Source organism: Sciurus vulgaris, assembly GCF_902686455.1.
Source record: "Sciurus vulgaris genome assembly, chromosome: 14".
Taxonomy (NCBI): domain Eukaryota; kingdom Metazoa; phylum Chordata; class Mammalia; order Rodentia; family Sciuridae; genus Sciurus; species Sciurus vulgaris.
In genome coordinates, this window is record NC_136475.1 from 73,829,496 (window position 1) to 73,856,370 (window position 26,875).

General features: G+C 37.9%; 1 long non-coding RNA gene and 1 pseudogene across 2 annotated transcripts in view; both read left to right on the forward strand.

Annotated features, from left to right (window-relative positions):
- LOC306643855 overlaps nt 1-26,875 on the forward strand; it is a 42,220-nt gene that overhangs the window by 12,105 nt on the left and 3,240 nt on the right. The window lies entirely within an intron of this gene.
- Nucleotides 22,316-22,971, forward strand: LOC306643734 (high mobility group protein B1-like; annotated as a pseudogene). The gene has a single exon. The product of its transcript is annotated as a high mobility group protein B1-like (transcript).

A 26,875-nucleotide genomic window follows, 5' to 3' on the forward strand; every position in this document is an offset into this window, starting at 1 on the left:
TCAATACTTGAATATAGGGTATATTTATAAAAACTGACCATATATTAGGAAACCTTAATAAATTATAAAAGTAAAATTAATTCAAATAATGTTATTTAACCACAATGCCATAAATTAAAAATTGTTAAAAAATTCTTAAAGGGCCTGATCTCCTGAAAATTTTAAATAAAACCAAAACCTCTCCATTAAACAACAATTGGGTCAAAGGGGAAATGCAAACTGAAGTTATAACACCTCGGTATCTAGTAGTAATGAAATCTACTCATCAAACTCTACAGAATATCACTAAAGCAGGAGAGGAAAATATGTAGCTTTAAATAGCTCTATCAATATTTTTATGGAAAAAATAATCATTATTTTAATTTTATAGATTTTGTGCAGCTATGAAACCAAATAAAATGTATGAATCAAGTACAAACAAAACTACCAAATAATGAAATTAAAATCTACACCATATTGATTTAATATTAGGAATGCTATTTTGCTGAAACCAAATCATCTTATCAATAAAAATTAATTGAATTAATTTAAAATTATAAGAGGAATAAAGTAAGTAAAAATAAAACAGAAGAAAAAATTAATAAAAAGGCTAAATAAATAGACCCATTAGGGCATATTAAATATTAATCTGGATGTTTCTCTGTAGGTGTGTTTTGGATGAGTTAATCAGTGGACTTTAAGTGAAGTAGATTACCATGCAATTAGGAAAGATAATTAAGAAGACAATCACAAATGGACAAAATAAGCAAAAACAAAGGAGAAATGGTCATTTAAATAGAAGAAACTAAATAAATCATAAGGCACATTCACACAATTCTATGTGAATTAATTTAGAGAACTGGATGAAATGGACAATTTTCTAGGAAAATACAATTTACCCAAATTGATCCCAATAGAAATAGAAAAGTCTGAACAGATCTATTTTGATGGAAGAAATGGAGGAACTCGTCATAAAGGGTCTTCAAGAGCTTTATGCCTAAATACCTTCATAGGAGAACTAGGTCCAGAGACCAGAGAAACTCAGAAAAACAACTCTTCAACATGAAAATTTGTTAGCTGCACTCAAAATAAGAGATAAGCCAGTTAAAAATATGTCTATCATCTATCAGATTGGCAAAAATACCAAAATTTGACAGTACACTCCATTGCCCAGTTAGTCTGTGAGGGAAGAGACATCATTGGTAGGAGCACAAATGGTACAAGTCCTGTGGAGGGGAATTAGGTAGTAATAAGATTACACATTTTTACCTTCTGATCCAGAAATCCCGTTTCTAGGAATCTGTTGTAAGGATTCATTTAACAAATACAAAATGATATGAGCAGAAGATTATAAATTATAGCATTGTTTTTGATAGTACATATTAGAAATGATCTGATTGTTTATCAGCAGAGGGCTAGTCATCACTTATGAAATATTCTTGCCTAAAAGGTTTACCCAGACCCTAGTCTGTAAAAAATAAAAAATAAAAAAAGATTTTAGGTTTAACTTCAGTTTAAAGAAAATACAAGGAATACAGGAAAAAAGTAAACCACAAGGACAAAGGAAATCTCAAATGTGTCTGTTATATGAGACAATTGATTTGGTTTCTTAGCAAGAAAAAAAAAATGAGAGCATGGCTATTTCTACTAAAGGAAACTTGAGAGACACATTCATCAAATGTAATGTGCAATCATAAATGAAATTAAGGACAAAAGTTATATAATAAACTCAATAGGTGAAAAAAAAGACTTTTGGAAAAATTCATCACCCATTCATGATAAAAACACTGAGGAAACTATGGATAGAAAGAAGTTACCTCAACATTGTAAAGTCTATATATGACAAACCCAAACATTATATTGAGTGGGGAAGAAGTGAAAGCATTTCCTCTAAAATCAGGAAAAAGAAAAGGATTTCCACTGTCACTATTCCTATTCAATATGGCACTTGAAATTCTAGTCAGAGCAATTAGGGAAGAGAAGGAAATAAAAATGATAAAAGTAGGAAAGGAAGAACTCAAATTATCACTATTTATAGATGATGTAATCTTACACTTAGAAGATCCAGAAAGCTCTACCAAGAATCTACTAGGACTGATGAACAAATTCAGTGAAATAGCACAATATGAAATCAACATTCAAAAATCAATAGCTTATACATCAATAATGAATCTGCTCAGAAAGAAATTAGGAAAACAATCCCATTCACAATAGCCTCAAAATGATAAAGTGGAATGCAATGCGACACAATAATAAAACACTCAGGAATAAATCTAAGCAAAGAGATGAAAGGCTACTACAATGAAAACTATTGACTACCGGAGAAAGAAGAAGAGACACTAGAAAATGGAAAGATTTCCCATGTTCGTGGATAGGCAGAATTAATATTATTAAAATGGCCATATTTCAAATAGCAATCTATAGATTCAATGCAACCCCCATCAAAATACCAAAGACATTCTTCTTTGTTCTAAAATTCATCTGAAAGAAGAAAAGATGCTGAATAGTCAAGGCAATATTAAGCAAAAATAGGAATGCTGGGGATGTCACAATACCCAATTTCAAATTATACTAAAGAGCTATAGTAACAAAAACAGCATGATACTGGCACAAAACAGGCATGTAGACCAATGGAATAGAATAGAAGACACAGAGATAAACCCACAGGGCAATAGTCATCTGATTCTAAACAAAGGCACCAAAAACATATTGGAGAAAAGACATCCTTTTAAACAAATGGTTCTGGGAAATTGAACATCTGTGTCTGGAAGAATGAAACTAGATCCTTATCTCTCAACCTGAACACGAGTCAATTCGAAGACCTAAGAATTAGACCAGAAACCTTAAAACTGTTAGAAGAAAACATAAAGTCAACACTCCGCTCACTCACAGGCAGTGAGTTCTTCAACAGGATTCCTAAGGCTCAGGAATAATACCAAGAATTAATAAACATGATGGGATCAAATTAAAAAGCTTCTATACAGCAAAGGAAAGAACAAAGACCATGAAGATAGAGCCTACAGAATGGGAGAAAAATGTTTGCCAGTTACTCTTTCAACAGAAGATTAATATCCAGAATATATAAAGAACTCAAAAAAACTACCATCAAGAATCAATAAATCAGCAAATGAACTAAATAGACATTTCTCAAAAGAAGAAGTACAAACAGTCAACAATTATATGAAAAAAGGTTTAACAGGTTTAGCAAATCAGGAAAATTCAAATCAAAACTACACTCTTTTATCTCACTTCAGTTAGAATGACAGTCATTAAGAATACAAATAATAATAAATGCTGGAGAGGATGCAGGGGAAAAGGAACACTTATACACCGTAGGTGGGGTTTTAAACTAGTACAACCACTATGGAAGCCCTGTGGAGGTTCCTCAAAGGTCTAGGAATGGAACACCATATGATCCCACTATGACACTCCTCAGCATTTATCTGAAAGAATTTAAAGTTGCATACTTTAGAGATATATGCACAATGTTTATAGCAGCACAATTCACAATAGCCAAGTTATGGAACCAGTCTAGGTGTCCTTCAACAGACAAATGGATAAAGAAAATGTGCCATATTCAGAATGAAGTTTTATTCAGTCATAAAGAATGATGAATTATGTCATTTGTGGAAAAATGAATGGAACTCAAGAACATTAGGTTAGGTGATATAAACCATGTTCAGAAAGTCAAGGATGGTGTGTTTTCTCTCATTTGTGGAATCTAGAGAGAAAGAAGGGGAAGTACAAGAGGAATCTCACAAAAATAGAAGCTCAATAGAGTAAAGAGATGGAGAAGAAGGGAAGAGGAAAGAAGGAAGGGAGGTATGGGAGAATAAAATTGACCAGATTATGTTATGTACATATTCATATATGTCACAATGAATCTCATTACTATGTGTAATTATAATGCACCAATGAAAAAATTTTTAAAAAGAGTGTATGGTACTTGGTTGGACATTGGTTTGATTAAACCCATCAAAAAACACTTTTTTTTTTGTGGGGGAGAATAACTGTTAAATTTGAATGTACACTAGGTACTAGGAAATTATTATGAATTTCATAAGTAATAAGTAAGTAGCAAAATGCTATTATGATTATGTAGAAGCAGATCCTTGCATAATAAAATAGAGGTGAAATGTTATAATATCTGTTATTTAAAATACTTGAGCAGAAGAAAGCTGAGAGGAGCAAATATGGCAAAATATTAACAATTTCAAACAGCCAACTAAATAATGCTACATAAGTATTCATGATACCATTCTCTCTCCTCTTCTATATGTTTGAAGATTTCAAAAGCAAAACCTGGAAGAGAGGTTTTGTAGCTAAAGATGTCAGACAACTGAAAAATGTCTGGCTGCCTGAGTGTGTTCTTGGTTTGTCTTTGAGATTAGTGGAGAGGAAACTAGGCATTATTGGCTAGAGTGATGGGATTGTCCCATCACTTTCTGCAAGCTCTGAGCCCCCAACTGCAGTTTGGAAAGTGGCCAACAGGGCAGCTGTCTAGGACACAGAGTTCTCTGAGAACTTCTTCCTCTGCTCCATCCTGTCCTGGAGCTTTGGGATCACTGTAGGGCTCCATCTGTCCTGGAGAGTCTCTGAGACTCTGAGAGTCTCTGAGAGTGGAGCATCATTCAGATAGTACTTGACTGCTTTGGCCTCTCCCAGACCTCATGAGGGAGGTTCACCTGGGACAGATTATTCATCTATTACCTCGATCCCTGTAAGTCCTCACACTCCTGTGTCTTTGACCTGATAGAAACTGGGGGCTAAGGAGAAAGTACAAAGCTGATCTCATAGATTGAATCACTGTCTTTCCCTGAGACTCTAGCTTTATGATAAATAGAGACTTTGATACTTAAATACTAGCTGATACTCTTGTTTCACCTGTTGGTGTTTCATACATGGATTCACTGTAGGACATAGCTGGAAATTCTAGGTTACCCTCTTTCCATTTTAAAGATGAAGATAAGTAGGTTCAGAAAGGGTAAGGGATATGTCTCAGACCCTTCAGTTTATTAGTGGAAGGGCTGGGGCTGGAGTTCACTCTGAGCACAAACTCTTTCCACCCGCCTCACTTCCTATTTAGGCGCTCCAACTTCTTTCTTGGGGTGGCAGGAAGTTTTCTCATGCACCACCTTGAAACCTAATCTGATAAACATTTAAAGGACCGGATTGTGCTTCACTTGGAAAATAAGGGGCAAAAGAGTAACTTAGCGAGAGCGGTGTATGCAGAGGGCAAGTGAACGACAAGTGTCGATGTCAGACGAAGATGATGGAAAAGGCAAAGAACTGGGCTGCGTGAGGGTCTGGGATCTCAGTGGGATCCTTTCTTGCAGGGCAAGAAACCTAGTTTTGCCTGTGTTTCTGGAGAGTCCGGACTGTTTAGGACTGGACTAAAGTGAAATTTTCCACTATGAAAAAGAGCAGGCCGTTTATGGATTTTCAGAGGAGACTGTAACTCTCCAGGGGTCAAGATATTTGTGTCTGTATTCAGGGGATTCTTTCCCTAAGGGATTGGGAGCCAAAACCACCACCAACATTTTGCCTGGTAATTTTTGAATGAGCAGCATACTGAGCAGATGTGGAAGGCAGATTACCTTAATGTGACCAGGCCCATCAACCCAATCCATTTGGTGCTTTGGTTGTACTTCCTTTGGACTAAGTGGACGGGACACTGCCAAACTTGCTCTTTGGTTCCTTTTGTTCATATGTGTTAATAGAATTGATTAGACGACAGATTTCTTCCCCAAGTTGATTTATACATTGATTTGACTCCAGGTCATTCTTCCTGCTTTGATCAAGCAATCATTATGTTCCTTGAGGTGAAGATATCATCCATTTCATGAGACTTTTGCTAGTTCAGTGCTTAAACTGTAAATTATTTCAAAGTTGCAGCTTGTTCCACTTAGTTCCCGGCCAGGCACCAAGCACATGGGGAAGGGCTCCGGGCTAGTGTTTCCTAGACAGGGAAGCCAAATGGGCTGGGACCGTGAGAAATTTTCCTTGTTCAGAAGTCATTTAGGAAGCTCAGCCTCAGGGTAAAATGGCTCTGTTGCCATTTATCCACAGCTGTTGGCAGTTCCTTTGTCTCTGAAGGACAGTTTTGAATAGGACTCTCATGTCATCCATCTCCTTGGCAGGGTGGTCTCTCTAGGAGCCCGTGTGGAGTAACACTCTGAAATGTGCTTAGGAGGGCATGCGTGCCTGGAGCAAGGGCTGTGACCAGTGGGCCTGCGGGGTCACTGCTGCTACCTCACGACAGCTCACCAGAGGCACGTGGACGTGAGGCAAGGTGAGATGGCACGAGGCCATAATGCTTGAATATCATGTCACAAATCAGTGAGGGAAGCTGGCAGGAGAACTGAGAAACAAGGCCAGAGTGTTTTCAGCTCCAAATATCATTCCTAGAGGCTGGACATAAGTCAGGTCTCAAGGCTAGTTTACAGCCAGGAAGGCAGAAGCTGAGCACCAAAGCCCACCTGAACACATGCAGCGGGGAGGAGGGCGGCCCACCACTGGCTCCTCAGAGCCCCTTGTCTTCCCACTTGCGGCCCAGGGTCAGAGCCGGCTGACCTCGAAGCTGCACTGAAGCCTGGGTCAGCATGGCTGCCTCTCAAGCAGGGACAGGGAGCTGCCACAGGCTGTTGGAAGCCACCTTATTTGTGGCCTCCCTGGTTGCTCTCTAGCCTGTCCCTGTCACCAGTCTATTGGTGACTTTGAGAAAGCGTGTTTTCTTGGAAAAAGTGTCCCACTACGAACAGTTACTGCATCTGTGCTTTGAACCTGCTTTCCCGTCTGGTTCTGAGCCAGGCCTGTCTTTGGGGAGAAGAATGGCATGAGTTACTTTCCAGGGAGGAGCCATGTGCACATTCTGAATAACACCAACGGTGGGAGGTTAAGGAAAGGTCCACTGAGAACATAACGAGGCTCACTGCTGAGCCCCGAAGGGGCACAGGCTTTTCTCAGAAGCAGGCATGGAACCCCTCCTGATGACTAAGCTAGCCCAGATTCCTGGGTGATGACATGGTGCTGGGACACGGAGCCCAGCATCTGAACTTGGTTCTGGAGTCGAGGTTCCAGAAGCTCATCCTCTGGGTCACTCCAGCCTTGTGACATTTTCACTGGGGTGCCACTAGCTATCAGCATCAGGTGGTCAACTGTTCTTCCTAGAAGGGGAGAGACTGCCTTTTATTCTGTAATTATTTTTTTCTAATTTTTTGATGTCCAAATAACATCTCTTCTGTGAACAATTTATTTAAAACGTATTTCACTAGTGAAGTAAAAAGTTGGCCATTCTTGGGTCCCCATTCTAAAATATAATTAGGTTTAGTTGGTGAAATTTTAAAGTGTTTATACCACTGTTTTTGGTGTTCCAAGGAAAAATTGGTTTCTCAGAGGCCTGGGACCAGGAGGGGTGTTTTAGAAGAGGGAGGTATAAAGCTCCTTGTGCCTGGATGCATTCCGCTCCTCATCTTCACATTCCCTGTTCCTTCTGAGACCTCGTGTGCCCTTAGCCTTGACCAGCTTCCTCGCTGTGCAGACCTGGTTCTTCAGAACACAGTGAACTTGGCACAGTCGAGCTGTGGTCTGGGTCCACCCCCGGAGCTTATATCCTTTGATGTTTACACTTCCGCCTGACTAATGGCCTGTCTATTTTCCTTCAGGACACAGAAGGGGATGTCTCTTGTTCTTCCTAATGATATTTTTGGCTGACTACTAGAGAAAAAAGATCATATTTAAAACATAACGTGTCCCATGGAACAGATTCTAATTTGATGATATGATTTGAAAGCTCTGTGTGACCTTCAAGTACCTTCCAGAAATATCTGCTACCATAACTTAAATCCTCACTGAGTCATTTTTTCTTTTCTTTTTTTTAGTGATCTTCCAGGAAAAAAGAAAAATTAAATTTATTTGAAGTCTGCTATCACCTGGAAGTGGTAGCACACTGGCGTAGTGTGACAAAGCTGTGTAGTTGACGATCATAAAAGCACTTATTTGATCATCATTTCTTATCTCACTTAGCATATCACAGGTCCTAGAGGAATGCGAGATATGTTTTCTTTCTTTCGTTTTTTTTTTCAGTACTGGGAATTGAACCCAGGGGCCCTCTACCAACTCAGCTATATCCCCAGCCTGGGAGATAAGTTTTGATGTAGAGATGAGATGGAATGTGCATTAGGATTTTTTTTTTTAATAATTAGCTTATGTTTCCATTCTGGGTAGAGTAGGTTGTTAAAGAATGTCATACTGTGTATGTGTGTGTGTGTGTGTGTGTTACAGGGAGGTGATGAAAACTGATGAATAAAGGTAACAGGTGCTAAAAGAAGGTATTGCACGCTCCCAACACATGGACCAAAGGCATCAGGCACAAAGGTTGCCTGCTTTACACCCTGTCTAGGGTTGAGCTTTGGGATGAGAAATAGCCCTACCCCTAACATTAGTGAGGTTAGGTAAGACTCATAAAATCCTGATGTATTTAAAAGCATACACCAAGTCAATGAACTATTAAATATGTTCTGTATTCCCAACTTGACAAATAGAGAGTTAATCTCATTATTTATGAATCCTATATTTTCAAACTTGCTGACTTGCTAAAATTTACTTGTAACCCCTAAACCGTATTTACAGCACAAAACTTCATGGTAATTCTTGAACAGGAACAGCATGGTGAAAAGTCAGAGAGGCCAATAACCATGTTGTTGCTAAGGCCAGGCAAGTGGTACCCTGCCTTCCTCTTTCAGCTTTCCTAACTGTAAATGTGTCCTTTGCGTGGTCTTCTCCTGGCTGTTTTGCACATTTCTGTGCTTTTGTGGGTTGACTGTGGGGAGCCCTCCATGTTTAGCAGAATCAGGCTTGGCGGAGCCATGGGATACAGAGGTCTGACTCCCAGCAACTGGCGGTCATGGGAGACTGTTTCACACAGCCGAGGAGTAGGTGGCCCTGTACAGAGGGTCTCAGCCCTGAGGAAATGCTAATTCTCTAGGCAAATGGCTTCCCTACCTCCGCCCCATCCTGTTCCTCACAGTGGAATCCCCTCCCAGTGGGGGCCCCTTTACCTGTGGGACTATAAATAAAGGTGAAGGTGGGGTCCTCCATCTTGTTGGAGGCCCGATCTGGTATGGCTGGTTCATCACACCCGCTTCCATTTGTATTGGCTCTTGGGTTTAGAGATTAGATAAGTTTATTAGTAATTAACTGATCACTGGCACCTTTGTCCTCTCACAGAAACTCTTCCCCTCATCCATGTAGGAAGTGAAAACCCCCCAGAGTTGACTTTGTTGTTGAGAATCCCCCTGAAGTGTAGTGCTGAAGTGCGGCCTGCCGTTCCAAGGAGCTGGAAGGCTGCGATGTGCCTGGTGGTGAAGATGTCAGTGAACGTGGTTGAGCGTAGTTTATGCGCTGTTATGCGTAGTTTATGTTGAGTTCAGTGTTAATCAATCAACCAAAAATATGGTGTCTTTAAACAGAAAACCACAGAAAATGTGGTAATGTATTAATTTGTTGCAAAAAGAGAAATCAAGGGAAAAGATTACTCAAAAATGTTGAGATCAAAGGTTTTCAGTAATCTCTGTGTTTCTCTTGGGTCAAAGATTCACTATTCACTAACTCAGTGTTAACAGTGACTTTATGGAACATAACTACCGTGAGTAGTGAGAATGGCCCAAATCTTCAAGGTGTCAGAATTAAAAAAATATATGTAAAGCTATGGATTGTGTTTGACTGAAGCTCATCAAAACGTCATATTGAGTTTTACTCAATTATACTCTACATGTCTGGATGATCTGTTGACAAGTCTATGATATTTGGATAAATAAGGATATGCACAATTCATTACTTATTATAATTTATATTATAGTATTTGTTTTCTTGCTTTCATTTCAAGAGAGTTACTATATTATTATAATCAATATTTTTACCTAATTGTGTTCTACTAATGGTAATAATAAAACATTTAAAACTAATGGTGTTTTAACTGGACACAATATGAATATATTTTGGTCATAAAGTATGACTTTAAGGGGAAAACAACATTGTTTCAAAAATATTTTTCTGTTAAAATATTAAAATTATTTATTATAGATAAAATTAAATTATAAGGGGTGGGTATCAGCATTTAATAAGCAACTTTAATATATCTGATCTATGATTTAATTATTTATTAATTTAATGAAGATATTTTTGTAAAAGCAAATGTCTAGTTTTAGTGTTTGATGTTCATTAACTGCTGTTCTGTTGTTGTCTTACAAGTAACATCTAGACTTCCATATACACAATTGTAAGGATAATATTGTTTAATATTGCTTCTAGCTTGCTGTAGAATTGTTACAAACTTTATAATTACTGACTACCTCTGAAATCAGAAGTAGAACTTGAAGTGAAGTAAGAACAGGGACTCAGCATTACTTGGAAGCAGTGCTTTCTCACTGAAGAGTCCACTAGGGAGAATCAAGGGAAGGTTAGGTGGACCTGCTCCAGTGGAGTTTGAACTTCCATTCCTGCCAGATAAGAGGGGTTTGGCAAATATTTTGACCTTTACACTGAGATCACAGGAGAGCCATACCTTCGGAGAATAAAACCTGTTACAGAAATAAATGACTTTCCCTAAGACCAATAGGGCAATAAAAATAGAGTTATCAACAAACAATACTAAAAGCAAGGCTTCACAAGTTCAAAGTTATCAAGGTGAGGAGGACCACGTACAAAATCTTTGCAACGTATTCACCATGTTTATTATGTAGTAAAATACTCCTAGATACATCAAGAAACAGGAAAGTGTGATCCACAGTCAAGAGAAAAATCAGTTTATAGAAGCTGACCTACAAGTACCCAGATGCTTGAATAAACTGTCTTTGGATTTAATTGAAATAAGTTAGAATATATGGAAAAATATGAATGAAAATTTAGGGAATTTTAGATGATATATAAAAACTTTAGAAAACAACCAAATGGAAATCCTAGAATTGAAAAAATATCTAAAATTAAAAACTCACTGGATGAAATTAGTATCATATTAGGCACTGCAGAGGAAAGGATTATGGATTAAAAGGTGGGTCCATAGACATTATCCGCACTGAAGTACACAGAAGAAAACAAAGTTGAAAAATATGTAATACCACCTCTTAGTCACAACATGACTCTACAGGACTCGTCCCTTCTTGCTTTAAACACCCACATTAGAACTCCCCAAGAGCAATCTGCTGGGGTAATGCCCTGGACTCCCATAAAACCTTTGGTTCACAAGTCCCTTCCTCTTCCTCTTCAGCTTGTGTTCCGGATGGGTTCTCTCTTCTCATTGGACCTTTGAAGTCTTTGAGGTGTGATACCCTTTTCTTTCTGGGATCTCTAAGTAAAAGTCTGCTGCTTTTATTTCCTGTGTTATGTTGAGTTACCTCCTCTGTGTCTATCTAACTAACGCACCTGAACCAAACTTCTTTGCCTGCAAGGCTCTCCAAGAGAGTTACTATCTCAGCAGGAATAAACTGGATACAGGTTGGACAAGAACTGTCTGCTAGTATCAACAGGTTTCCTGTGAGAGGTACGCCTGGTCACAGGTTAGACACGTAGAAATTAGACCAACTCCCAGGATAGAGAAGAGTCCCGTGCAAGGAATACTGTACGTGTCTGTGAATGCATCACCTGAATTCCCAGCAGGTCAGGGCTAGAGTTTATAACTTACTCTTCTAAGTAAGATCTTGAGATCAAAGTAGGAAAAATACAACATTGTGATATGCACTCATCATTTTAAAAAATACATTTTTACTTTTGACACATAGTTACTATACATACTACGGTGTGTAATGTACACAACATATAAGAATCAGATCAGGTTAACTGGCATATGTATCACCTTAGATATATATCTTTTCTTTGTGTTGGGAACAAGGTTCTCTGTACTAGCTATTTTGAAGCATTCAATTCTTTATCATTTTTTGAGAACATTCTTACTTTTTGGTACAATGATGTTCTAACCTCTTTTCTTACCTATCCTGCATCAGCCCTAGAATCAGCCATCTTTACCAGGAATTTAGATCCTTGTAGTAGGAAATGGTATTGAAACTAAGATGTGGGCACTATGTGTGCTTATGCTATGGGATGTCTTTGCTTCTTGTCCCTTTCAACAGGCAGCTAGAAAATATGTGCAAGTATATAAGCATTTGCACACCTCCATACAATATATACACATGCACAAATATATATATGTTCAGATATGTACATAAACACACACACAACATACGTATTTTAGGAATTATGAAGCCATACCAACACTTCCGGTTACAATTCATCCCCACAGCAATTTTTTTCTTCTCATATTTCATAGTTAAATTTAGTCATTTCTTTCCTAATGAGAAACATACTTCAGCAACGATTCTATATATTTCCTCATTTGCTCAATCCTATATCATTCCTAAAATATTGTGCTTTACCTCATGATAAATGGTATTACTAAAAACAGTTCTCCACTGAATAATTTTGGTATCTTTTGTTGAAAATCAAGTAGCCACTTTTGTGTGAATCTATTTCAAATCTCTTTATACTCTTCCACAACCCCAGCTCCTTCAGATCTCTTGCCTTTGTGATACACTATTGGATTCATTTTACTAAGATTTCATTAAGGATTTTTTCATCTATGTCCACAAGGTATAGAGGCTGGGTACTTTTTCTAGTAATACCATGTGGTTTGGGAACTAGGATAATACTGACCCCATAAATTAAAACAGAAAGTATTTACTCCTATTGTATGCTGTTTATTTTAAACATCTTGAAATGTAAGGTGTTAATGTACACACTAAACTTAGTAATGCAAAGTATAAAATGCAGTGGGTCTTGATTTGTTCCAAATTTTGAAGTCATCACCCAAATCAAACTTCAGAACATTTTCATCACCCAGTAGAAAACCTCATACCCATTTTAGTCACCGCCTCCTCCCCTCCCTTCAAGCCCTAGACAATCACTGATTTATTTATATCTGTATAGATTTACTTATTCTTGACACTTTTTAAAATGAAAACATATACCATATGGTCTCTTTTGACTGACTTCTTTAACCTGACATAATGTTCTTGAGATTTACATTATATCACATATCAGTACATCATTTCTTTTTATTGCTGAATAATATTTCATTTATGTATAAATCAAATTGTAATTAGCTATTCGTTTATAGATGAATGTTGGGTCATTTTCACTTTGGGGCTATTATGAATTATACTGCTATGAACATCCTATGTCTGAATTTTTGCATGAATGCATGTTTTCATTTCTTTCAGGTAAATACACAGGAATGGAATTGCATGGTAACTCTACAATTAGCTTTTTCTTGGTGCATAATAATTGCACAGAATAGTGGGTTTCATTGTGGCTCTTCATACATGTGCATAACAAAATTTGATCAATTTCACTTTTCAGTACTCATCTTTAGCTCTCTCCTTGATCATCTTCTTCTAGATTAATGGTTTCTCTTTTACATTCATGACATCCCTTTCCCTCTTTCTAACTTCCACATGTAAGGGAAAACATGCAATACTTGTCTTTCTAAATTTGGGTTATTTCTCTTAACAATGAAATTCAGTTCTATTATTTCCTGCAAATGACACAAGTTCATTCTTCTTCATGGTTGAATAATACTGTTACATTAAAAATGTGGACTGGAGCAGTGAACTCGGACAACTGGGAGCATCGTAAAGGAGGCCGCTCGGCACAGTGCTGGGACTCGGAGCAACCACTGGGGCTCCGGCGGCTGCCCAGGGGAAGAGTGGCAAGGAGAGCTGTGTGGACTCAGGACACCGGGGCCTGCCCTGAGGAGGAGGAGGAGGAGCGTGGCCACTTGGATTCGGAGTGACTGCACCAGAGCTGCAGGCGGTTGCCAGAGGAGAAGCTGCGCGGCAAGCTGTTTGGACTCAGAACGAGGCTTCTGAACACCGGGGCCTGCCCTGAGGACTAGGAGGAAGAGGAGCGGCCGCTTGGATTCGGGTGACTACACCAGAGCTACAGGCGGTTGCCAGAGGAGGGGCTGCGTGGCGAGCTGTTTGGACTCAGACCACTTCTGAACCCTGGGGCCTGCCCGGAGGAGTAGGAGGAGGAGGAGGAGGAGGAGCGCGGGGCGTGTGGACTTGCAGTGACTGCATTAGCGCTCCAGGCGGCTGCTCAGAGGAGAAGGCGAGTGGTGAGTTGTTTGGTCTTAAAGTGACAGCTCCTGAACACAGGGGGGCTTCCTGGAGGAGAAGCGTGGTGGGACGCTTGGTCTTGAGTGGCCGCACCAGAGCTCCGGGCGGTTGCCCAGAGGACCCGTGCTGCGGGTCACGTGGACTCAGAGTCACTCAGAGCGACTGCTCCTGAACACCCGGGGGGTTATCTGGAGAAGGAGGAGGAACGGGGAGGGTCACTTAGACTTGGAGTGATTGATTGCCCAGGGCTATGGGTGGTTGGTGGAGGTGGAGGCACGCAGTGAGTTTCTTGGAATCCTAGTGACCGCACCGGAATACTGGGCGGCTGTCTGGAGGAAGAGGCGTGTGGCGGGTCTCTGGGATTCAGAGCGATTGTACAGGGCCCCAGGTGGCTGCTCAGAGGAGGGGCCGCATAGCCAGGCGATTAGGTGCAGAGCAGGGTCCCAGGATCTAGGAGGCTTCTTGGTGGAAGAGCCGCACAGAGACAGGCTTAGGGCGGAGCGAAGGTTCCAGGCCTGCGGGCAGATTCTCTGAGGAGGGGCAGCCTAAGGAGAGTCATCTGCAAAGGGTGAGGCTCCCAGGCCCAGGAGGTAGGGCCGGGCCCCTGGGAACTTTGCAGAGGAAGGCAGCCCAGCCCAGGCGGTAGCTGTAAATTGAGGGGAACCTCTAGGAGGGAACTGACCAGCGAGACCTCCCCACCGGGTGAGTCTTCCCTGCTGGGTGAGGTTTCCCCACAAGGACGGTAAAACTAGAGACTCAGGCCCAAACAGGCCTTGCCTCAGCCCACAGCCTAGGTCCCCTTTGGATGACCATTGGTCAACAAGTGGAGGCACCTCTGCCCACTAGCAGGGATTATACCCCACCTGAAGGCCACCACTCCTAGAGAGGCAGCTTCCTTGTGGAGCACCGCATTATCAACTTCCTCCAAGACTTCAGCCTACTGAAGGCTAAGGGGGGATATATATAGAAATCTTCAGGGACATTGTAAGTCAATAGAGGAAATCTGCAATATCTCAGCGGTCCACTGAAACCTGAACAATATGAGAAAACAAGGAAAGAAAATGCTGCAAACAAATCTAGATGTTACATCAATAAAACCCAGTGACAGCATGGCAGAAGAAATGACAGAAAAGGAGTTCAGAATGTACATAATTAAAATGATCAGAGAAGCAAACGATGAGATGAAAGAGCAAATGCACGCACTGAATGATGAGATGAAAGAGCAAATGCAAGCACTGATTGATCGCACCAATCGACAGTTAAAAGAGCAAATACAGGAAGCAAAAGATCATTTCAATAAAGAGTTAGAGATATTGAAAAAAAACCAAACAGAAATCCTTGACATGAAGGAAACAATAAACCAAATTAAGAACTCCATAGAAAGCATATCCAATAGGATAGAACACCTGGAAGACAGAACCTCAGACATTGAAGACAAAATATTTAACCTTGAAAACAAAGTTGAACAAACAGAGAAGATGGTAAGAAATCATGAACAGAATCTACAAGAACTATGGGATATCATGAAAAGGCCAAATTTAAGAATTATTGGGATTGAGGAAGGCCTAGAGAAACAAACCAAAGGAATGAACAATCTATTCAATGAAATAATATCAGAAAATTTCCCAAATCTGAAGAATGAAATGGAAAATCAAGTTCAAGAGGCTTATAGGACTCCAAATACACAAAATTACAACAGACCCACACCAAGGCACATTTTAATGAAAATAACGAACATACAAAATAAAGACAGAATTTTAAAGGCTGTGAGAGAAAAGAACCAAATTACATTCAGGGGGAAACCAATACGGATATCAGCAGATTTTTCAATCCAGACCCTAAAAGCTAGAAGGGCCTGGAACAACATTTTTCAAGCCCTGAAAGAAAATGGATGCCAACCAAGAATCTTATACCCAGCAAAACTTACCTTCAAATTTGACGATGAAATAAAATCCTTCCTTGATAAACAAAAGCTAAAAGAATTTACAAAAAGAAAGCCAGCATTACAGAACATTCTCAGCAAAATATTCCATGAGGAAGAGATGAAAAACAAAGAAGCAAATCAGCAAAGGGAGGAATTATCCTAAAGGAATTGTCAAATAAAGGAGGAAACAAGTTGTGTCAAACAAATAAATAAATAAAATTTAAAAAATGAACCAAATGACTGGGAAACCAAATCATATCTCTATAATAACCCTGAATGTTAATGGCCTGAATTCATCAATCAAAAGACATAGACTGGCAGATTGGATTAAAAAGAAAGATCCAACAATATGTTGCCTGCAAGAGACTCACCTCATAGAAAAAGATACCCATAGACTAAAGGTGAAAGGATGGGGAAAAACATACCATGCACATGGACTCAGCAAAAAAGCTGGAGTATCCATCCTCATTTCCGATAATGTGGACTTCAAGCCAAAGTTAGTCAGAAGGGATAAAGAAGGTCATTTCATACTGCTTAAGGGAAGCATAAATCAGCAAGATATAACAATCATAAACATCTATGCCCCAAACAGTGGCTCATCCATGTATGTCAAACAAATCCTTCTCAATTTCAGAAACCAAATAGACCATAACACAATAATACTAGGTGATTTTAACACGCCTCTCTCACCACTGGACAGATCTTCCAGACAAAAATTGAACAAAGAAACCATAGATCTCAATAACACAATCAATAATTTAGACTTAACGGACATTTATAGAATATACCATCCAACTAAGAGCGAATACACTTTCTTCTCAGCAGCACATGGATCCTTCTCTAAAATAGACCATATATTATGCCACAAAGCTAATGTTAGCAAATACAAGAAGATAGAGACACTAGCATATATTCTATCAGATCATAATGGATTGAAGTTAGAAATAAATGAAAGAGTAAAACACAGAAACTATTCCAACATCTGGAGATTAAACAATATGCTATTATATGATGAATGGATAACAGAAGATATTAGGAAGGAAATTAAAAAATTCTTAGAGGTAAATGAGAACAAAGAAACATCATATCAAAATCTCTGGGACACTAAGAAAGCAGTACTTAGAGGGAAATTTATTTCATGGAGTGCATTTAATAAAAGAAGTAAAACTCAACAAATAAACGACCTAACACTACAGCTCAAAGCCCTAGAAAAAGAAGAACAGAACAGCACCAAAAGTAGTAGAAGACAGGAAATAGTTAAACTCAGAGCTGAAATCAATGAAATTGAAACAAAAGAAACAATACAAAAAATTGACAAAATAAATAGTTGGTTCTTCGAAAAAATAAACAAAATTGATAAACCTTAAGCCACACTAACAAAGAGAAGACGAGAGAAAACCCAGATCACTAAAATTTGGAATGAACAAGGAAATATCACAACAGACAGGATTGAAATACAAAACATAATTAGAAGCTATTATGAAAATCTATACTCCAACAAAATAGAAAATTTTGAAGGCATCAACAGGTTTCTAGAGACATATGAATTGCCTAAACTGAACGAGGAGGACATAAACATTTTAAATAGACCAATTTCAAGTACTGAAATAGAAGAAGTCATCAAAAGCCTACCAACAAAGAAAAGTCCGGGACCAGATGGGTTCTCAGCCGAGTTCTACAAAACCTTTAAAGAAGAGCTCATTCCAATACTTCTCAAAGTATTCCATAAAATAGAAGAGGAGGGAACCCTCCCAAACTCATTCTATGAAGCCAATATCACCCTGATACCTAAACCAGACAGAGACTCATCGAGGAAAGAAAATTTCAGACCAATATCCTTAATGAACATCGATGCAAAAATTCTCAACAAAATTTTAGCAAATCGCATACAAAAACATATTAAAAAGATAGTGCACCATGATCAAGTTGGCTTCATCCCAGGGATGCAAGGTTGGTTCAACATCAGGAAATCAATAAACGTAATTCACCACATTAATAGACTTAAAGTCAAGAATCACATGATTATTTCAATAGATGCAGAAAAAGCATTTGATAAAATACAGCACCCCTTCATGCTCAAAACACTAGAAAAAATAGGGATAGTGGGAACATTCCTTAACATTGTAAAGGCCATTTATGCTAAGCCCATGGCTAATATCATTCTAAATGGTGAAAAACTGAAAGCATTCCCCCTAAAAACTGGAACAAGGCAGGGATGCCCTCTTTCACCACTTCTATTCAACATCGTTCTTGAGACTCTGGCCAGAGCAATTAGACAAACCAAAGAAATTAAAGGGATACGAATTGGGAAAGAAGAACTCAAACTATCCCTGTTCGCTGATGACATGATTATATATTTAGAGGAACCTGGAAATTCCACCAGAAAACTCTTAGAACTCATAAGTGAATTCAGTAAAGTAGCAGGTTACAAGATCGATGCCCATAAATCCAACACATTTTTATACATAAGTGATGAATCTTCAGAAAGAGAAATTAGGAAAACTACCCCATTCACAATAGCCTCGAAAAAAATAAAATACTTGGGAATCAATCTCACAAAAGAGGTGAAAGACCTCTACAATGAGAACTATACAACACTAAAGAAAGAAATTAAACAACACCTTAGAAGATGGAAAGATCTTCCATGTTCTTGGATAGGAAGAATTAATATTGTCAAAATGGCCATACTACCTAAAGTGCTATACAAATTCAATGCAATTCCAATTAAAATCCCAATGACGTACCTTACAGAAATAGAGCAAGCAATTATGAAATTCATCTGGAAGAATAAGAAACCCAGAATAGCTAAAGCAATCCTTAGCAGGAAGAGTGAAACAGGGGGTATTGCAATACCAGATCTTCAACTCTACTACAAAGCAATAGTAACAAAAACGGCATGGTATTGGTACCAAAATAGAAAGGTAGATCAATGGTATAGAATAGAGGACACAGACACAAACCCAAATAAATACAGTTTTCTCATACTAGACAAAGGGGCCAAAAATATGCAATGGAGAAAAGATAGCCTCTTCAACAAATGGTGCTGGGAGAATTGGAAATCCATATGCAACAGAATGAAACTAAACCCATATCTCTCACCATGCACGAAACTAAACTCAAAATGGACTAAGGACCTCGGAATCAGACCAGAGACCCTGCAGATTATAGAAGAAAAAGTAGGTCCAAATCTTCACCTTGTTGGTCTAGGATCAGACTTCCTTAACAGGACTCCCATAGCACAAGAAATAAAAGCTAGAATCAACCACTGGGATAGATTCAAACTAAAAAGCTTTGTCTCAGCAAAGGAAACTATCAGCAATGCAAAGAAAGAGCCTACAGAATGGGAGAATATCTTTGCCAATCATACTTCAGATAGAGCACTAATTTCCAGAATCTATAAAGAACTCAAAAAACTTTACTCCAAGAATTCAAATAATCCAGTCGACAAATGGGCTAAGGAAATGAATAGACACTTCACAGAAGAAGATCTACAAGCAATCAACAAACATATGGAAAAATGTTCAACATCTCTAGTAGTAAGAGAAATGCAAATCAAAACCACCCTAAGATTCCATCTCACCCCAATTAGAATGGCGATTATCAAGAATACGAGCAACAACAGGTGTTGGCGAGGATGTGGGGAGAAAGGTACACTCATACATTGCTGGTGGGGCTGAAAATTAGTGCAGCCACTCTGGAAAGCAGTGTGGAGATTCCTTAGAAAACTTGGAATGGACCCACCATTTGACCCAGCTATCCCACTCCTTGGCCTATACCCAAAGGACTTAAAATCAGCATACTACAGAGACACAGCCACATCAATGTTCATAGCTGCTCAATTCACAATAGCCAGACTGTGGAACCAACCTAGATGCCCTTCAATTGATGAGTGGATAAAGAAACTGTGGTATATATATACAATGGAATATTACTCAGCCATAAAGAATGATAAAATTATGGCATTTGCAGAAAATGGATGAAATTGGAGAATATCATGCTAAGTGAGATAAGCCAATCTCAAAAAGCCAAAGGACGAATGATATCGCTAATAAGTGGAGGATGACACATAATGGGGGGGAGGGAAGGGTTAGTGTTAGGGTTAGAGTTAGGGTTAGGGAGGGGGGCAAGTATGGAGGAAGGAAGTATTGTATAGAGGGTAAAGAGGGGTGGGAGGGGTGGGGGGAAGGGAAAAAATAACAGAATGAATCAAACAACATTACTCTATGTAAATTTATGATTACACAAATGGTATGCCTTTACGCCATGTACAAACAGAGAAACAACATGTATCCCATTTGTTTACAATAAAAAAAATGTGATACATATCACATTTATATACATATATCATATATAGATCAGATATATCATATATATTATACATATATATGATATACATCTCAATCACATATTCTTTATCCATTCATCTGTTGACAAACATCTAGGCTGATTCTGTAACTGAGCTGTTGTGAATTATATCATGACAAAAATGGGTATGCATGTATTTGTAAAGTATGCTGAATTTTATTCTTTCAGATAAATACTAAGAAATTGTATTCCTGGATCATATGGTAGTTCTACTTTTAGTTTTTTGAGAAATCACTATATGTTTTCCATTGTGACTAGACAAATTTATATTCCCACCAACAGTATATCAGGGTTTCTTCTTCCCTGCATCCTCCCCAGCACTTACTATTATTTGTTTCTTGATGATAGCCATTCTGACTAGGGTGATATAGAATCTAACTTTTGGTTAGTTTGGCTAAGAGTTTATCAATCTTGTTTATCTTTTCAAAGAACCCACTCTTTGTTTCATTGACATTTTGCATTGTTCTTTTATTTTCTAATTCATTGATTTCATCTCTGATCTTTATGATTTACTTCCTCCTACTGGCTTTGATATTGGTTTGTTCTTGTTTTTCTAAGTCCTTGAGATGTATCATTAGGTTATTTATTTGGGATCTCCCTGATTTTGGGAAAGTACTGGGGATTGAATCCAAGAATGCTCTACTACTGAGCTACATCCCCAGTGGTCCCCCACCTTTTTATTTTGAGACAAGGCCTTGCTAAGTTGCCCAGGCTGGCCTCGAACTTGCAATCTTCTGTCTTAGTCTTCCATATCTTTGATTTATTTATTTTTTTTCTGTAGGGACTCAGCGATAAACTTCTCTCTTAGAACTGCCTTTGCTGAATGTGCCAAAAATAGACATTGGGAAAAACAGACTTTTTAACAGATACTGCTGGGAAAACTAGATATCCATATGTAGAGGAGAGAAACTAGATCCCTATCTCTTGCCCTGCACAAAAATCAAATCAAAGTGGATCAAAAACTTAAAAATTAGAACAGAAACTTTGAAACTGCTAGAAGAAAACACAGGGTCAACATTCCATCATATTGATGCAGACACTGACTTCCTTAACAAGACCCCTAAAGCTCAAGAAATAAAACCAAGAATCAATAAGTGGGATGCCATCAAATTAAAAAGCTTCTGTACAGCAAAGCAAATGACTAAGAACATGAAGAGAACCTACAGAATTGGAGAAAAATCTTTGCCAGATTATTTTCTGATAGGGTATTAGTATGCAAAATATGTAAAGAACTCAAAAAACTTACTGTCAGAAACAAAACAACGGATGTGATCCTACAATATGTATAATCAGAAAAATGAGAGATTACACTCCATTTGTATATGATCTCTCAAACTGTATAAATAATGCATTCTACTGTCAAGTACAACAAATTAGAACAAATAAAAAAATTAAAAACAAAACAAACAAAAAACTCAACAGATGACCCAATTAATAAATGGGCAAAAGAACTAAACAGACATTTCTCAAAAAAGTATCACAAATGGCTAACAGATGTATGAACAAACGTTCAACATCTCTAGCAATCAGGGAAATGCAAATCAAAACTACACTAAGATTTCATCTCATACCAGTCAGAATAGCAATGATCAAGAATACAAATAATAATAAATGCTGGTGAGGCTTTTGGTTAAAAGGTACATTCATACATTGTTGGAAAATATAACACAGGGAATTATATATATAAATATATATATATATATATATATATATATATATATATATATATAAAAGCCACCAATAATAACTAACTAACTAAATAAATAAATGGCAGATCAGGAGGCTGTGTCTGGCTCCCGCTCTCTCAGCCATTGCAGTACATTGAGCTCCACAGAGACAGTGCTGGGGCCAATGAGAGCCAGATGGGCACTGGGCTACTCTGTGCCTTGTTGAGGAAAAACAATTAAATACGAGCAAAGGAGATCCTAAGAAGCCTGGAGGCAAAATGTCATCAGATGCATTGTTTGTGCAAACTTGCCGGAAGGAGCACAAGAAGAAGCACCCAGATGCTTCAGTCAACTTTTCAGAGTTTTCTAAGAAGTGCTCAGAGAGGTGGAAGACCATGTCTGCTAAAGAGAAAGGAAAATTTGAAGACATGGCAAAGGCGGACAAGGCCTGTTATGAAAGAGAAATGAAAACCTATATCCCTCCTAAAGGGGAAACAAAAAAGAAGTTCAAGGATCCCAATGCACCCAAGAGGCCTCTGTTGGCCTTCTTCTTGTTTTGTTCTGAGTATCTCCCCAAAATCAAAGGAGAACATCCTGGCCTATCCATTGGTGATGTTGCAAAGAAACTGGGAGAGATGTGGAACAACACTGCTGCAGATGACAAGCTGCCTGAGGGAAAAAAGCTGCTAAGCTGAAGGAAAAATACGAGAAGGAAGTCAGTGCCTACCAAGCTAAAGGAAAACCTGATGCAGCAAAAAGGGGAGTTGTCAAGGCTGAAAAAAGCAAGAAAAAGAAGGAAGAGGAGGAAGATGAGGAAGATGAAGAGGATGAGGAGGAAGAGGAAGATGAAGAAGATGATGAAGAATAAGTTGGTTCTAGAGCAGTTTTTTTTCTTGTCTATAAAGCATTTATAGACAACTCACAACTCACAACTGTACACAACTCACTCCTTTTAAAGAAAAAAATTGAAATGGAAGTCTGCGTGAGATTTGTTTTTAAACTGTACAGTGCCTTCTTTTGTGTAGTTAACACACTACCGAATGTGTCTTTAGATAACCCTGTCCTGGTGGTATTTTCAATAGCCACTAACCTTGCCTGGTACAGTATGGGGGTTGTAAAATGGCATGGAAGTTTAAAGCAGGTTCTTGTTGGTGCAGAGCACAAATTAGTTACATATGGGGACGGTAGTTTTTCATCTTCAGATGTCTCTGATGCGGCTTATATGAAATAAATGTTGTTCTGTTAACTGAATACCACTCTGTAATTGCAAAAAACAAAACAAAACAAAAAAAGTTGCAGCTATTTTGTTGAAAAAAAAAAAACAAAAAACCAGGAAGATCAGTAGAGGAAGGAGAATGGGGGGGAGGGGAAGGGAAGAAAAGTATGTGTGGGAGAACAGGAACTAAAGGGAGTAAATCAAATTCCATGCATGTATGATTTGTCAAAATGAACCCAACTACTATGTAAAATTATAATAAAAACAAGCAAACAAACAAATAAGAAATGCCTTTGCTGTATCTCACAGATACTCATATGTTGTGTTTCTACTGTCATTTGCTTCTGAGTCTTTAAATTTGACCCCTCATTTCTTCAAAGACTCATTCATAATTCAGAAGTGCATTGTTTAATATCCATGCATTTATATACTTTCTGTAGTTTTTTTGTTGTTGATTTCTAATTTCATTCTATTATTTGATAAGATGCAGGAAATTATTTCAAATTTTTTAATTTGATAAGATATGCCTTATTACCTATTTTGGAAACGGTGTCTTAAGCAACTGAAAAAAGTATATTCAGTTTTTGTTAGAAAAAATAGTCTGTAGATATCTAAGTACATTAGATCTATGGTATTGTTTAACTCTGTAGTATCTTCATTGGTTTTTCATCTGGATGACCTATCTGTTAGTGAGAGTGGTGTATTAAAGTTACCCACTATTATTGTATTGAGACCTATTTATCCCTTATGTTGAGTACTGTTTGTTTCATTAAATTAGGTGCTTGGAGGTTTGTAGTATAAATATTTACAATTGTTATGTCTTTTTCTTGGATTGTTTCCTTTACCACTATATAGTGAATTTTTTGTCTCTTTTGACAAATTTAGGCTTGAAGTATGCTTTGTTGGTTATGAGAATAGCTACTCCTACTTGCTTTTAAATTCCATTAGCATAGAAAATAATTTTCCATTCTTACATTTTCAGTCTGTGGATGTCTTTTTCAGTGAGCTGTTGTTGCTGGAAGATGACATATAGCTGGGTCTTGCTGTTAAATTTAATATGCCTATATATTTTAATTGGAGAATTAAAGCCATTTACATTTGGTGTTACAAAGAGGTATGCATTATTTCCTATCCTTTTGTTTTATTTCTAAAATTTGATTCATTTCTAATTCTCTTTTGCTTATCTATTTTTCTAATAAAATGTTTTTCTTTCTCAGTCTCTCTTGGTTATTTTTATCTTCCTCTGGGTGTAGGTTTATTTTAAGTATTTTCTGTAATGGTGGTTTAGTGGTCATAAATTCCTTCAGTTTATGCTTATCTTGGAATGTTTTTATGTTTCCTTTGATTCTGAAGGATAGCTTTACTGAATATAGTAAACTTGTTTGCAGTTATTTTCTTTCAAGGCTTGAAATACATTATTTCATACCCTCCTGGACTTCAGAGTTTCTGCTGAGAAATCTGTTATTCTGATGAATTTACCTTTATAGTGACTTTTCTCTTTCAACTTTTAAAAGCCTTTTTTTGCTCTGAATTTTTGACATTTAAATTATAATGTGTCATGGAGAAATTTTTTTTCTGGTCATGTCTACTTGGGATTTTAGTCCAATATCTGAATGTCAAGTTCATTCTCAATGTTGTGGTTTAGATATGAGGTATCCCCAAAAAACTCATGTGTGAGACAATGCAGGAAAGTTTAGAGGTGAAACGATTTGATTGTGAGAGCCTTAACCTAATCAATGCAATAATCCACTTGAATGGATTAAGTGGGTGGTAACTTGGGCAGATAGGGTATGGCTGGAGGAAGTAGGTCTTTAGGGGTGTGTCTTTGGGGAGCTCTCTCTGTTTCCTAATGGCCATGTCCCGAGCTTCTTTCCTCTTCTGTCGTGATGTTCTGCCTTACTTTGGGCCCACAGCAATGAAGCCAGCCATCTATGGACTGAGGCTTCTGAAACTGTGAACACCAAATAAACTTTTCCTCCTCTAAAATGGTTATTGTCAGGTCTTTTGGTTACAGTAGCAAAAAAACCTGACTAAAACACCCAAGATTAGGCAACATTTCTGCAATTATTTCACTGAGTATGTTTACCATGCCATTAGCCTGTATCTACACTATTTCTTCAAGATCTGTAAGTCTTGGATTTCATCTTTTATTGTTGTCCCAGAGGCCTTGCATTTTCTGTTCATAGTTTCTTTATTCTTTTTTTTTTTTTTTTGATATTGGGGACTGAACTCAGGGACACTTGACCACTGAGCCACATCCCCAGCTCTATTTTGTATTTTATTTAGAGACAGGGTCTCACTGAGTTGTTTATCACCTTGATTTTGCTAAGACCTATTTTGAACTCGAAATCCTCCTAATTCAGTCTCCTGAGCCGCTGGAATTACAGGTGTGCGCCACCGTGCCTGGCTGTTCATAGTTTCTTATTCTTTTTCTGTCTGAGTGTTCTAGTTTATCCATCTTATCTTTGAGCCTTGGTATTCTTTCTCTTGCTTGTTCTACTGTATTGGTGAGATTCTCCACTGAACTTCTTATTTGGCTCATTGAATTTTCGTCTACAAAATTCGTTTGATTCTTTTTCAGAATCTCTGTTAACTGACGTACTCTTTCATATCCTGAATTGTCATCCTTAGTTCATTTGTTCTTTTAATTCATTGATCATTTTCATAATCAACACTTTGAATTCTTTGGTAATCCCTCCACTTCAGTATCTATGATTTTAGTTATTGAGAGTTGTGAACTTTTGGAGGGGGCTTATTACCTTGTTTTCTAATGTTTTCTGTGTTTCTATGTTGAGATTTGTGCCTCTGTTGAAATGGATATCTCTTCTACTGCTATGCGAGGGTCTTTTTGGCGAGCTCCTTTCTCTTGGCCGTGTGTCTGGAGCTGGGGGTATATCTCAGTTTCATAAATACATTCAATGTGTTTCAAGTGCTATGTGCGGTGCCCAGCACCACTTTGAGAGAATAGAGTAACCACCCAAAATAGCAACGTCTTGAAGCAAACTATACTAACCTATAGTAAAAGCTTTGTGAAATGTGCTCTGATTCCACTAATCAAAGAGAAGAAAATGGGAGTAATAACATAAAATAGGCTGAAAATTAGGCAATAAAGAATATAAAGTTAATATTAAATGATGTAGAATAAAAAAAAAAAGAAAAGGGAAAGAAGAAAAGGCACAAGAAAGTTAGAAAAAAGGAATAAGGAAGGGAAGGAAAAGAAACAGAAGAAGAAAAATATGAGAAAAAAAAGACAAAATAGAAGGGGAGAGTATAAAAATGAGAAAGGAGAAAAAGGGAATAAATCCAATTAATGATTTTTTTTTAAAAGAAGCCTAAAATTACATAATAGTAAAACAAATAACAAATAACAAAGGAAACCAAAATAAACCAGTGCAGAAGACAATGCCAGCAAAGTAAAAACTAATATTAACAAAGACTAAAATGTCTCCTTGCAGAGGTATTTAAGGCAGAGAGACTTTCTCCAGGGACTTCCCGATTTGGTATACGCCAGTTACTGGGGCGTAACAAATGTTCAAGCCTTGGCGCCTGTTCTTGT